This window comes from Pelodiscus sinensis, chromosome 6 (assembly GCF_049634645.1).
Source record: "Pelodiscus sinensis isolate JC-2024 chromosome 6, ASM4963464v1, whole genome shotgun sequence".
NCBI lineage: Eukaryota > Metazoa > Chordata > Testudines > Trionychidae > Pelodiscus > Pelodiscus sinensis.
Window position 1 is genome coordinate 11,472,371 of NC_134716.1, and position 12,956 is coordinate 11,485,326.

General features: G+C 47.3%; 1 protein-coding gene across 2 annotated transcripts in view; it reads right to left on the bottom strand.

Annotated features, from left to right (window-relative positions):
- The window catches only part of ACO1 (aconitase 1), a 52,915-nt gene extending 40,226 nt beyond the window's left edge, over positions 1–12,689 (bottom strand). The window contains exons 1-2 of one of the 2 annotated variants that reach the window (XM_075931451.1): positions 12,536–12,683; positions 2,463–2,570 (exon numbers count right to left, since the gene is read on the bottom strand). The gene's annotated coding sequence lies outside the window, so the exon portion shown is untranslated. Of the gene's footprint in view, positions 1–2,462; positions 2,571–12,535 lie in introns of both variants that reach the window. The other variant, XM_075931450.1, reaches the window with a different exon arrangement.
- Positions 12,690–12,956: the final 267 nt, after the last annotated feature.

Consider the following 12,956-nt stretch of genomic DNA (forward strand, 5'->3'; position numbering starts at 1 on the left):
GCACTGAGGGCACTAAACATTTTGTTGCGAGAACCCCAAAGTTTACTTGGCCCTGCCACAGCACAGGGGTCTGGACTTGGTTTCTTGAGATCTCTTCCATCCTGATGATTCTATGTTTTTTTCTGATCAGGTGTCTTATGTTTTGTTGCATTTTAAATGACAATAGGAATCCCTCAAACATTTGAATGGAAGTCAGTTTCTGAGCATTTCTCCACACACATCTAAATTATTGCCGGCTTGTTTCACATGAGCTATCAGAACAGGATTCAGATGGCAGAAAAAATCTCCGTCACTAACGCGCCATACTAGAGTCAAACTATCCCTTCAAGGCAGAAGGTTTTGAATCATATTACCAACTCCCAAGGCCACCTAAAATTAAAGTTGTTCAAAATGTTACAGCGCACGCACGCACATTCAAAAGCTTTACTCATCTCTGTTGCAGGCTGTCCCTCCTCTGCATTTAATCTACAAGGAATTGGAGCAGAATGCCAGACATCTAAATTAAAGCTCTCTCCAGACAATATTGGACATTTTCTGCAGACTTTCATCTCACCAATTCCCTCTTCTGGCATGAATAACCAGTGTACACAACTCCCGGGCGCAACCGGACCCTATGCATACAGCTCCCTTTCCAAAAGTGAAGACGGGCACAGAAGAGGGAATTGGTGACACGAAAATCTGCAGAAAATGTTTAAAAGTAGAATCTCTTTCACAGGCTCTCACAATCTGATTTGCATATGCTCCTTTGGGCTCGTATCTATTTGGGCTCTAATCTTTACCGAAGTTCAGCGATTCACACTCAGCTGGTCTGCAACAGGCACCCTCTCTAATTCAGTAAACCCTGACTAAAAAAAGATACAGAAGCAAGGAGTTTTCTGTGCAGCTGAATTTCAGTGGCGTTTGGGTACCTACGTTCCTTCCCTTGAGAATACCTGTGTTAATGTGCCATCCACTGATTTAACCAAACTTGGGATTAGCCAAAGGAAGACTGATGTCGTCTTTGTCAATCATAAAATATATCAGTATGTAAGTATTTTACGTAAGAGTCCCTATATTGTATAGAATCTATGATACAAACACAGCTACATTAATTTGAAAAAGGACAATGCACGGGGCACAACTATTTTAGATTTACACTTAATTGCTTTAAATATGCAAGGCAAAACAGGACAGTTACACAGCCCCTGCATAGACACTACCTAGAATCAAATTTAAAGATATCTTGGGAAACTTCAGTGCCTATGATGTTTTCTCTAATTTTTTTGCATTCATGGGAAGAATATTTTTATGTGCACCAAGGCATGCGTGTACTAGGAATGTTAAATTTCGATTAATCAGCTAATTGAGAGTTGATGGAATTTCTACTGACTACTCGATTAGTTGAGAAGGGGGAGCCATGCCTCAGCCTTTTAATGTAGTGAGAGCCGCCCACAGCTCTTACTACATTTAAAAGGCAGAAGAGCAGCAGGGAACTGCGGTGCTTCAGCCTTTGAAGTATAGCAAGAACCCCATCGGGCTCTTGTATATTTCAAAAGCAGAAACACAGCAGTTGGAACCGGCATGAACAGGGACTGCTTCAGTCTCTGCTCGCGCTGTTTCCCCCCTATGCCTCTGCCCCCCGTAGAGAAACGGTGCTGGGGGAAACTGGCTTTTCAGCTGGCTCCCCCCAGTACCAGCTCCTGCTCCCCCTCTTGCTGCCTCTCTCTGACAGAGGCAGCAAGTAGGGGGGAGGGAAGCGACTAGTCAGATAAGCATATGCTTGTTGACTAGTTGTTTATATCCCTAGTGTGTACGTGCCCCACTAGAAGAAACCAGGGATGTTCAACTGAGGATAATAAGCTAATTCAGTGGTTAATGGAATTTCCATGGACTACCTGTCAGCCGACGGTCAGGGCAGCGTGTGCGTGTGTATTACACCCAAGTCTTCAACTGCTGAGACACAAAGTCTCGTTGCAGTGTGCAGCCTAGGAGGCTGGAGGGCGCCCCGAAAAATAGTTTAACGTCTGTGACTTTACTGCTAGGACCGGGATCCCGTCGCAGAGGGCAGCCAACAGGCTCTCAGACGCCCCGAGTTTATAGGAAGAGCTTATTACACCTTAGATTTCAGCTGCTAGAATTCGTAATTCCTTCGCAGCGGGCAGCCTTGGGGAAAGACTGAAAGGTGCCCCAGTGGATTGTGTCACCTGGGTGTGACACAAATCCAAACGCCCAAGCTCTCCCTATATCTGTCCCTAATGACCGGCTGAAGTTCTTTTAAATTGTGCTTGGTTCTATTACAGCAACTGAAGGAGTCAGGTTAAAACTTAAACAGTTACAGGTTTATTTGAGGAAGCTTATAAATCATATGGTTGCAATGGCTATTGTTCTATTTCTTAACTACTAGCAAAATATAGATCTTAAAAATGGTTACAAAGAAGATAAAGATAGAAAAATAGAAATAATGGTACCAAGTAACAGCTTACTCTTTCTATGTGTACACTTAAGACAGAGGACCACATCCAGGTACAATTTTTACCCCCTTCTGTGCCTCTCGACTCCAGCATGTCAGGCCAGGGCCGGTCCCTCAATTCCTAGGAAAGACGAAAATACGAGGTGGGCGTCCCCATAGAACCTCGGGAGGTCAAACACCTAACCCGACCAGCAGGTAGAGGGTAGAATGACACTCAAAAGAGAGTGTCCTGCTGTACCACCTTTATACTCATGGGGTCACGTATTTCTCTTTCTTGTCTATCATGCCAAATGGGGCTGGTCTGTCTTTTGTGAGACCAGTTCTTACAAGGGAGTTGTGAACTTAATTTACACTTGTAAGAGAGATAACTAAATTGGAAGTACTGGGCATTCTTTTCTCAGTGGGGGATTCCTCTCCCAGGGACTGTGTGTTCGTATCAACATGGGCGCCAGCCGGGCACACTCGCATATCCTGATCTTGCATCAAAGCAGATCAAAGCTTAATGGCTATGCTGATTGCCTTAATCGCTCTCTCTCTCCACATATCTGTTTTTTCAGCTTCTCAGGATCAGATGAGCCAGCATAGACTATGCTGATTTTACTGCTCTTTCTCTGCCCTGCATACAGACATCTCAGAGGGCAAGCAAGATTGTTTGAGATGGGGGGGCTGTCTGGCTACACTACCTGATGAGGTGATGGGGTAGGGTGCTCGCTAAGCAGTCCTGCTCGCTCGCGCTGCCCTGGGAGCTACCCCGTCTTCGGCTCTGCCTTTTAAATGTAGTAAAAACCTGGTGGCTGTTACTACATTTAAAAGGCAGAGCCGTAGCGCTGTTGCACCTCTGCCTCCCCTAACTCCCCACTGTGGAGACGGTGCTGGGAGGAACTGGCTTTTAAGCTGGCTTCCCCCAGCACTGGCTCCTGCTTCCGCTCCCCACTTGCTGCCTCTGATAATGAGGCAGCAAGGGGGAGGGGAAATGCGAGTAGTCGACTATTTAACTATTCTTTTACATCCCTAGTAGAAACACATACTGACAGCTGAGGGCACAATGCTAATCAGCTGGGCAGCACCTAAATTTCTCCTAGGTGGCCCCCCAAGCGCTCAGCTTACTGGGAACACTGGCCTGCAATATCATTTAGAGACAGACAAGCTATGTTCTACAATATATTTTCTACATTTGCATTCTCATATACCTAGAGAAATATGTCAGCCAAGGCCCCATGGTAGACATGACTGTTCAGAGAAACAAAAGCTCGTTCTAGTTACCAATTGCTCTATTTATGTCTCATAAACCCACTATATAAAAAACATTCCCTATTGTGTGTTGCTGTAAATTAATCCATTTAGTAAAGCAGTTTCAACGCAATGTAATACAGAAGCCTTGAAAAACAGAGCAGCTTTCAGAATAGGAAGGAGACAAAGAAAAAGACTGACAATTTGGAAACTGAAACATTTGATTGCACAAAGCAACAGCACAACGGGGACCACCTGCACTTGCAATAAAACATAGGATAAGGACGTAACAGCACTGTATACATGAAAACTTAAGGGATTCACTTTTAATATTAGTGTTTTAAATGAACAGCTCACCACAACAAGAACTGGGCCCCACACTGTCAAGCGGAACATATATTGAACATTTGCTGTAGATATAATTAGTCTTTTTTAATTGATAACATGTCTGATGGAAAATCTTGGATGGGTCCATTAACATCAATGTTATAAATATAATGCATTGCCACTTTGGACTTCATTTTCCATGTACTGTGCAAGCAATTAGGTGGCGATTTCTTATTTTTTTAGTTTTTATACTTCTTCATTTCACCTGATCACTTAGAATATGCAAAGGGACTATTATTCCACACCCCTTTACAGTTCATATTTGTACTTTCCTATGCAAACTGAAAGCGTGAGCAACTAATTCAGGGTAGTCTCAAAAAATCCAGCCACAGAAGTTTAGATAAGCTACCAGACAATGGTATAACTTTCCTGCTAGAAAGGAAGCTCAAGGCGATGAATCCAGTCTTTGATGAGGACAGGTGCATACCTTACGCTTGACAGTGGTTGTCAAGCGTTAGGCATTGTGCATTTTACCCAACTTGTTATCCAACAAGATCAAAGCTAGCAAAGTGACACCGCAAGTCCCGTGGTGAGCCAGTCTCTGGGAATTTGAACATCTGCTTTCCACTCCATCAAGTCACTCCCGTTCCAGGCATATATTTCCATATGCTAATTCACTCACCATTCTTCCTTGCACCTCACACACACATTGATACTATAGAAGTGATGATCCAAAAGGCTTCTATGACTTAGCTTTTGTTTTGCTTGAGGAGTCAGAAATGCAAGACACACCCGCCATGGTCTTTTCAAAGAAAGCCCTTAGACCACAACCTGGTTTTACAGGAGTTAATGAAATCCAAAAGCTAACTTCCCTACCAAGACATAAACATTATAGAAACACTGTAGCTTTGCTTATGTAGGAAGTGTCCTTGTTAAAATTAACACCATTCTGTAACTACTTTTCTTGTTACAGGGAAAGAAGTCACAAGCAAATAACAAACATGCAGGCATTTCTAGAGGTAAATATTCCTAGAGATAACAGGAATGGCAATGTTAAAAATTACCCAGTTGGCAGCAGCAGCTCTGAATTTTGCCCCAAATCCAGGTGCTATATCAACTTGCTACAGCGTCCCTTTCAATGAAGGGACACAAGACGGCCGATTAGTCCATGTTCTATATGAAACAGTTTTAAGCAAGCTTCCCTCTTCATATAAAGTCAAAGTCCACCTGTATGCATATCAATGCTCTGGGGAAGAGGGCACACTTATCTCCTCAGGAGGTAAAGTGCAGCACCAAGTACTTTTGATTTATTTCAGAAAGGGTTGTGGGGTTGGGCCTCAAGACAGGACAGAATAATTCAATAGGAAAGGAGAAAGAATGATCAGGAGAAAATGTAAATCCTTTGCTCCTTTCACTTCTCTCCTTTTCCAGGAGCCAGACCCACCATTGGGTTGCTTTAGCCACGTACCCGCAAGCTCCCCTCAGCTGCTTGGGAGTGGACCAAAGGGAAGCACAGACAGGTAGAGAGCAGCAGTCATACCACCTTTGGAGTTTTGAGCAGAGGAAGCAGAAGGCAAATGCTTAGGTGAGAGCTCCAGGTCCAAACAGCAGCTTTAGGCCTGGAATGGGCAGCGGTTTGGCAGGTTTAGCCCCTGGTGGGCTGCCACCGCTACGTTTACCTGCGCCTCCACAGGTACCAGGGATCGCGGTGCCCATTGGCTGTAGATTGCTGTTCCCAGCCAATAGGAGCAGCAGGAAGCAGCATGGGGTAGGGATCATAGAATTAGAGCTGGAAGAGACATCAGGAGGTCATCAAGTCCAGCCCCCTGCCCAAGGCAGGACCAACCCCAACTAAATCAACCCAGACAGGGCTTTGTCAAGCGGAGACTTAAAAATCTCTAGGGATGGAGATTCCACCACCTCCCTAAGTAACCTATTCCAATACTTCACCACCCTCCCCTAGTGAAATAGTTTTTCCTAATATCGAACCTAGACCTCCCCCACTGTAACTTGAGACCATTGCTCCTTGTTCTGCCATCTGTCACTACTGTGAACAGCCTCTCTCCATCCTCTTTATAACCTCCCTTCAGGAAACTGAAGGCTGCTATCACCCCCGCCCCCCGCCACACTCTCCGCTTCTGCAGACTAAACAAACCCAACTCCCTCAGCCTCTCCTCATAAGTCATATGCTCCAGCCCCCTAATCATTTCGGTTGCCCTCCACTGGACCCTCTCCAATGCATCCACATCCTTTCTATAGTGGGGGCCCCAGAACTGGACACAATACTCCAGGTGTGGCCTCACCAGAGCCGAATAAAGAGGAATAATCACTTCTCTAGATCTGCTGGCAATGCTCTTCCTAATGCAATCTAATATGCCATTTGCCTTCTTGGCTACAAGGGCACACTGTTGACTCTCATCCAGCTTCTCATCCACTGTAATCCCCAGGTCCTTTTCTGCAGAACTACTACTTAACCATTAGGTCCCCAGCCTGCAAAAATGCTTGGGATCTTCCATCCCAAGGGCAGGACTCTGCACTTGTCCTTATCAGATTTCTTTTGGCCCAATCCTCTAATCTATCTAGGTCACTCTGGACCCTATCCCTGCTCGCCAGGGTATCTACCTCTCCCCCTAGCTTAGTGTCATCTGCGAACTTGCTGAGGGTGCAATCCATCCCCTTATCTAGGTCATTAATAAAAATGTTGAACAAAAATGGCTCTAGCACGGATCCTTGGGGCACTCCGCAAGGAACCGACCGCCAACCTGACATCAAGCCGTTGATCACTACCCACTAGGCCTGACAGTCTAGCCAGCTTTCTGTCCATCTTACAGTGCATGTATCCAAGCCAGACTCCCTTGACTTACTGGCAAGAATATTGTGGGAGACAGTATCAAAAGCTTTGCTGGGACCCCTGCGGGCAGCGTCCCCGCCCCCCTCGCTACCTCTGATAGAGGCAGGGGGGCAGGTGGCACCCCAGAGACAATGCTATAGGGAACCAGCTTTTAAGCTGGTTCCCCCCAGCACTGGCTCCTGTCTCCCCCTTGTTGCCTCCCAGAGGCAGCAAAGATGGTGAGGGGCACCACAGAGAGCACGGTTGAGTGGGACTACTTAAGTTCCCACTTGCCCTTTGCAGCACTTCTGCTTTTGAAACGTGTAAGAGCTCTGGAGGGCTCTTGTCCATTTCAAAAGCAGAAGTATCCACAGTGGGAACAGAGACTGAAGCAGCCCCACTCGCACCATTTCCCCACTGTGCCTCTGCCTCCCCTGCCCCCCACGGAGATGCCTCTCTCTGATAGAGGCTGTAGGGGGTGTGGAAGCGATTAGTCAGTAGTCGCTAACATCCCTATTCACAGCCTTTTGCGGTCTCAGGCAGTGGCGTGAAGAGGGTCAGTCCCCACCTGCCCTTTCTCAATGACCTTAAGCAGATTACTGCCTCACAAAAGCCAGCACAAACCCCCCAGAGAAGTCATTTAGTGAAATCCCAGAGCACAGTTCTGCACAGGAGCTATTTGACAAAGACCTCTCTGCTGCTTTTATAGAAACACTCATTTCTCTTGAGCTGTATGCAGTGATTATGAAGGGGTCCACCTTTTGCCCCTACCACAAACCTTATCAAAATATAATAGAGGAATGGATGGCGCAGAACAATGGTCATTAAGGCAGAAGATGACAGAGAGGCCAGCACACTAACCATAATTAGCAACCAAAACTAAAAGCTTTCCTAGGGCTTGTCTTCTCTACTGTGCAGTTGAGAGCATCCCCCGCCACTTTAAGTATGGAGGTGAGTGGCTTTTTCACACTCATGAGCAATGTACATTACATTGACTTAAGTGGTAGTGGAAAAAAAGCGCATTGTGTTTGGGGTTGAAGTTCCCTCTAATCTTTTCCATTCACGTGTGGATTTTTTCCAGAATAAACGTAATGTGCACTGAGACGTGCGAATGTGCACCACTCGTAGAAACAAAACCTAATTGTGGGAGCATTGCTCATCAGCTGGGCAGCATTTGAATTTCTCCTGAGCAGCCACACAAGTGCTCAGCTTACAGGGAACACTGGTTTGGAGGCAGATGGCATTGCCCTGCCTGGTGTGGCTCATTACAAAGCAAAGCTCTCCCTTGGTGACAAGAGCAGTAAGTGGGGGCCGCTTGCTTGAAGGCGCCCTACTGCTATGCAGGCTAGGAAGCTAATCAAGAGGCACAGCAGCTTTGCAGATTTCCCTCTAACCCAGTGTTTCTCAACCTTTTTTTTTTTATAAAGTACCCCTTTATTAAAAAAATGTAAGTTCCCCCAGTACCTACAGTTTTCAGACACATGCTATTTTTTTCTACTATTGCAACACATTTGTTTAAACAACTTAATCGTAGCTAGATGGGCGATGAAATTTTTGGGTGTAAAAAGTACAAAAATAAAGCGCTGTAAAACTTAAAACAAAAATTCCATTTTCTCTAAGTTTCAATTGTGTTGATGTCCCTCCCCAGACTTCCCTCAAGTACCCCTAAGGGTACTCGTACCACTGGCTGAGAAACATTGCTCTAACCCGTACGGTGATTAAGGCAGTGGCTGTCAACCTTCCCAGACTACTGTACCCCTCTCAGGAGTGGAGATTTGTCTTTCACACCCCAAGTTCCAACTCACTTAAAAACTACTTTCTGTCAAAGACAAAGAAAAATCTAAAAGCGTCACAGCGCACTACTCCTGAAAAAGTGCTTACTTTCTTAATTTTGCCATAAAATAAATCAATTGGAATATAAATATTTTACTCACATTTCAGTGTTTAGCGTAGGGATGTGAATGGTTTACCAGTTAGCCTCAACCTTCCCCATTACTGTTAATAAGTGAAGGCAGGAGGAGACCTCCTACTGCAGTGGGCAGCTCTAGTCCTGCAGGGCCTGCCACCGGCAGGGAGTGCTCCAGCCCAGCTGAAGCAGCTCCTGTCCCCACCCACCCATATAATCAGTTAACCATTTAAACTTAATGTTTAAGCAATCAGTTAACTAATTAAATGGGATTTTACATCCCTATTAGAGAGCAGGATGAACAAGTCATTTATGAAATTTTAGTTTGCACTGACTTCGCTAGTGCTTTTTATGTAGCCTGTTGTAAAATCAGGCAGATCTCGCAATGCGTTGATGTAGCCCCTGGAGAACCTCTGTGAACCCCAGGAGTACAAGCACCGCTGGTTGAGAACCACTAGAAGAAAGGACCCAGACGGTAAGAGGTAGGGATTTAACATTAATCAACTAATCGAATAGTCAATTGAAATTTCATCGACTAGTCGATAAGGGCGCTTCAGCTTTGAAATGCACCAAGAGCCCGCCTTGGCTGTTATACATTTCAAAGGCAGAACTTTGCATGGCACTTCCACCTTTGAAATACAGCAAGAGCCCCAGCAGGGGTTCTTATGCATTTCAAAGACTGAAACGCTACATGGAGCCTGGGGCTAGCAGAGTCCCCAGCAGAGTGGGGACTTTAGTACATTTCAAAGGTGGAACACCACCTCTGTGCCCACGCCCCTGCCCCCTCCCACGGAGCTGGAGAAACAGCTTTTAAGCCAGCTCCCCCCAGCACCCCGTCCTCTCCCCCTCCCTTGCTGCCTCTTTCTGATAGAGGCAGGAAGCGGGGGGCAGTGACAGGGAGAAGGCGTCAACTACTGTGTTGAAAAGCTTATCGGGTAGTTGACTACTCGCTTACTTCCCTAGTAAGAGCAGAGCTCCAGCTAGTTCACTAATCTGAGGCCATGCAACATGGGTGCATTTCCAATCCTTCCTCACAATGGGAGCTAAATTCTCTTAATAACACTAGCAGCTTAGCACTCCTGAGCAATTCCACAGGAACAAACCCATGAGAGAACTCAGTGGGTTTCAGCCAAAGAAAGAGTAGAGAGAAATGTTTAAGTGGTGTAATTACATTAAACAGTAGCAGCCATCCTTCACTTGAACAGTGTAGAGAAGAGAATGGGCCCTTATTAGCATCAGAGATGAGGCTGGCTCAGGGACCCTGCTGTACTGACCCATATCACATTGATATATTAGAATTGCAAACCCTTTAAAACAAGGACTCTTCTTTGTATGCCTTGCACAGCTCCGAGCTCCTCACAAGTACTTTATTACTGATGTCAGGCTCTCCCTCACACCAGATCTATTCTGTAAACACAGAGACTGAAGTCTCAGAGTACAATTGCTACTCCACAGATAAATCAGAGAGTAGCGTGAAGCTAACATGAACCACAGCCTCTGAAACAGCCAAAACCTGGATGGGGTTGGGGGGGTCTGTCTCCTAGATGTAGGTCCTCTAGACTCAGAACCCAGGCACACTGTCTCCACTAGGAACATTCCAGGCAGGGTTATATGGGAAGGTGATGGGAGTGTCCGTTCTGTGTCTACACCCTACAGGCTTGACCATCAACAGGAAAGCAGCAAGCAGTGCGCTGTTTTACGGCAGCAAGTCACTGCTGCAGCTGCACCACTGGCAAGGATTATAGGGCTTTCCTACCATTCCATGAAAACCTGCTAGAACTTGAGCAGCTGCACCATTGCTGGTAGTCACTCTTACATGGGCACTAATGTTTGTCACAGCATGATCCCATCACTTGATAAGGCACTAGGCTGGGAATCAGGAGATACAGGTTCTATTCCTCACTCTGTCACTGACCAGATGGGTTGCTAATCTATACCTCCATTTCCCCTCTCACCCTTTGTCTTGGCTTTTCACACTTTGTCTCTCTGAGGAAAAGCTTACACTGGTAATATGTAAACATACAGCTGCTAATAAAACAAAATCATGATCCCCTGTGGAACCTCCCACACTACCGTGGTAAGGAGTGATAAAGCTGAATCGCTTATAACCAACAATAAAGAATGTAAAGCTGTATTTGTTAGTTCACACTTTCCTTTCCCTGATTAAGCATTACTTGTCTCTTCCCCCACCCTCTGTATGGAACCTTGAACTCATGAGAGCAGGTTTATGTGCATTCATGTCACCTAACCACCAGGGATACCAGCACAGCTCTTTTTGCTACTGCAAACATTCTGGCTGCTTCTAGATTGGCATGATTTTCCAGAAATGCTTTTAACGGAAAAGTTTTCCGTTAAAAACATTTTCGGAACACAGCGTCTAGATTGGCATGGACGCTTTTCCGCAAAAGCACTTTTTGCAGAAAAGCATCCGTGCCAATCTAGACGCGCTTTTCTGCAAAAAAGCCCTGATCGCCATTTTCACAATCGGGGCTTTTTTGCGGAAAACAAATTTGAGCTGTCTACACTGGCCCTTTTGCACAAAAGCGACTTTTGCCTGAACAGGAGCAGAATAGTATTTCCACAAGAAGCACTGATTTCTTACAGTAGGAAGTCAGTGCTTTTGCGAAAATTCAAGTGGACAGTGTAGACAGCTGGCAAGTTGTTCCGGAAAAGTGGCTGATTTTCCAGAAAAACTGGCCAGTTTAGACACAGCCGCTGTGTTTGGCCATGATCCTGCTGCCTGGTCCATGCAGGCACCTGCACCTGTACAGGGTCACACTGACTTCATTAGGCACCATATGAGGAGAAAGATCCCTCCATGTGCAGCTTTGCCAAGGTCATTGGGACTGCATACAAATACAGAGGTCTGTTTGCACAGATCAGAGTGTGTGATGAGGACTTTGTGTAGATACAGTGTATGGGCGAGAAAAAAAACTTGCCTGAACTTTCCTCAAGAATGTAGGGGGATTTTAAAAAAATATCTGCATACACACATGCATACAATAATTTACAGAATATTGTATTCTATTGAGAACTGAACCCAGAGTTTAATATACTGGTTTGAAAGTTCCTATATTTGAAAATCCCTACACCAAAAAGGTGGCAGGATCATCCATTAATAACTGGAAGCTCTGCTAATAGGGAGATTCCTTTCACTTGGAACAGGAAGGCAAAACTACACAGTCATCCCCCAGACACACAGAAGTCAACAGTTACTCTGGATTTGCACCAGCAGGGCAAAGGAGAATGGGAGCCTGTGTGATCAGAGCCAGTTAAAGGATTGACGTCCCAGCCATTCCTATTATATGGATTTTCAGGCCTCATCTGGATTTTCCTGGCAAAGGAAGAGACAAGCGAGAGCAGACCACGCAGCACATGCCCTTTGCCTCTGTCGCTGGGAGACACCCCTCCATGGCAGCAGCCTGACTTGCTCCCAAGCTGCCAGGGGGGTTTGACTGCTGACCACAGAGCCCGTGCGACCGGCCCGCCCTCCCGGGGGTGTTTCGTCCTCTCCGGGGGGGCATGAGAAGAAATTCACAGGGCTGAAAGCGACCCCCGGGGAGGGCAGCTCAGAGGCGCTCAGCCAGGCCGCCGGCCGGGAGAGGCGAGGCCTGTGCAGAGCGCAAGGGGGAATGTCCCCAGCACGGCTCTCATCCCCGGCCCTGCGGTGCGACCCCGCTCCCACCCCGGGCCCGGCGCTGCAGATAAGTTGGGGGCAGCCCCGCTGCTCCATTTTACGCCGTTTTCGGAGGGGCAGGGCCAGCGGGAGACCCCCCCAGCGAGCGGGTCCTACCTTCCCCGAGCGGGCTGCAGGCGCCGGGGGCCGGCTGGGGCAGGGCCCGTCCCGCGAGCGGATTCAGCGGCCAGCGGGCACAGGACGCGGCCGCCGGAGCGGGGAGCGCTGGGGCGACCCTGCCTCGCCGCGCGATAGGCTGCGCCGCCCGCCTGTGGCTGCCGGCTCCTCCCCTGCTGCTAGGGCGGAGGGGTGGGAAACGGAGTCAGCTGCTTCCCACGGTGGCCGCTGCCTGACCCGCCCCTGCAGCGCGCTCCTTCGCCCGGGCAGGGCCTGAGCAGCGGGGGAAAGCCAGGCCCCAAACTTTTACCCCTCTCCGGCCTTCCCCCGCTGGGTGGGCGGGAGTCCTACGATTTCCAGGCCAGATCAGTTGCTCAGCCTGTCACCAGAGTGGGGCGGGTCCCCTTACTCAGAGGCCACA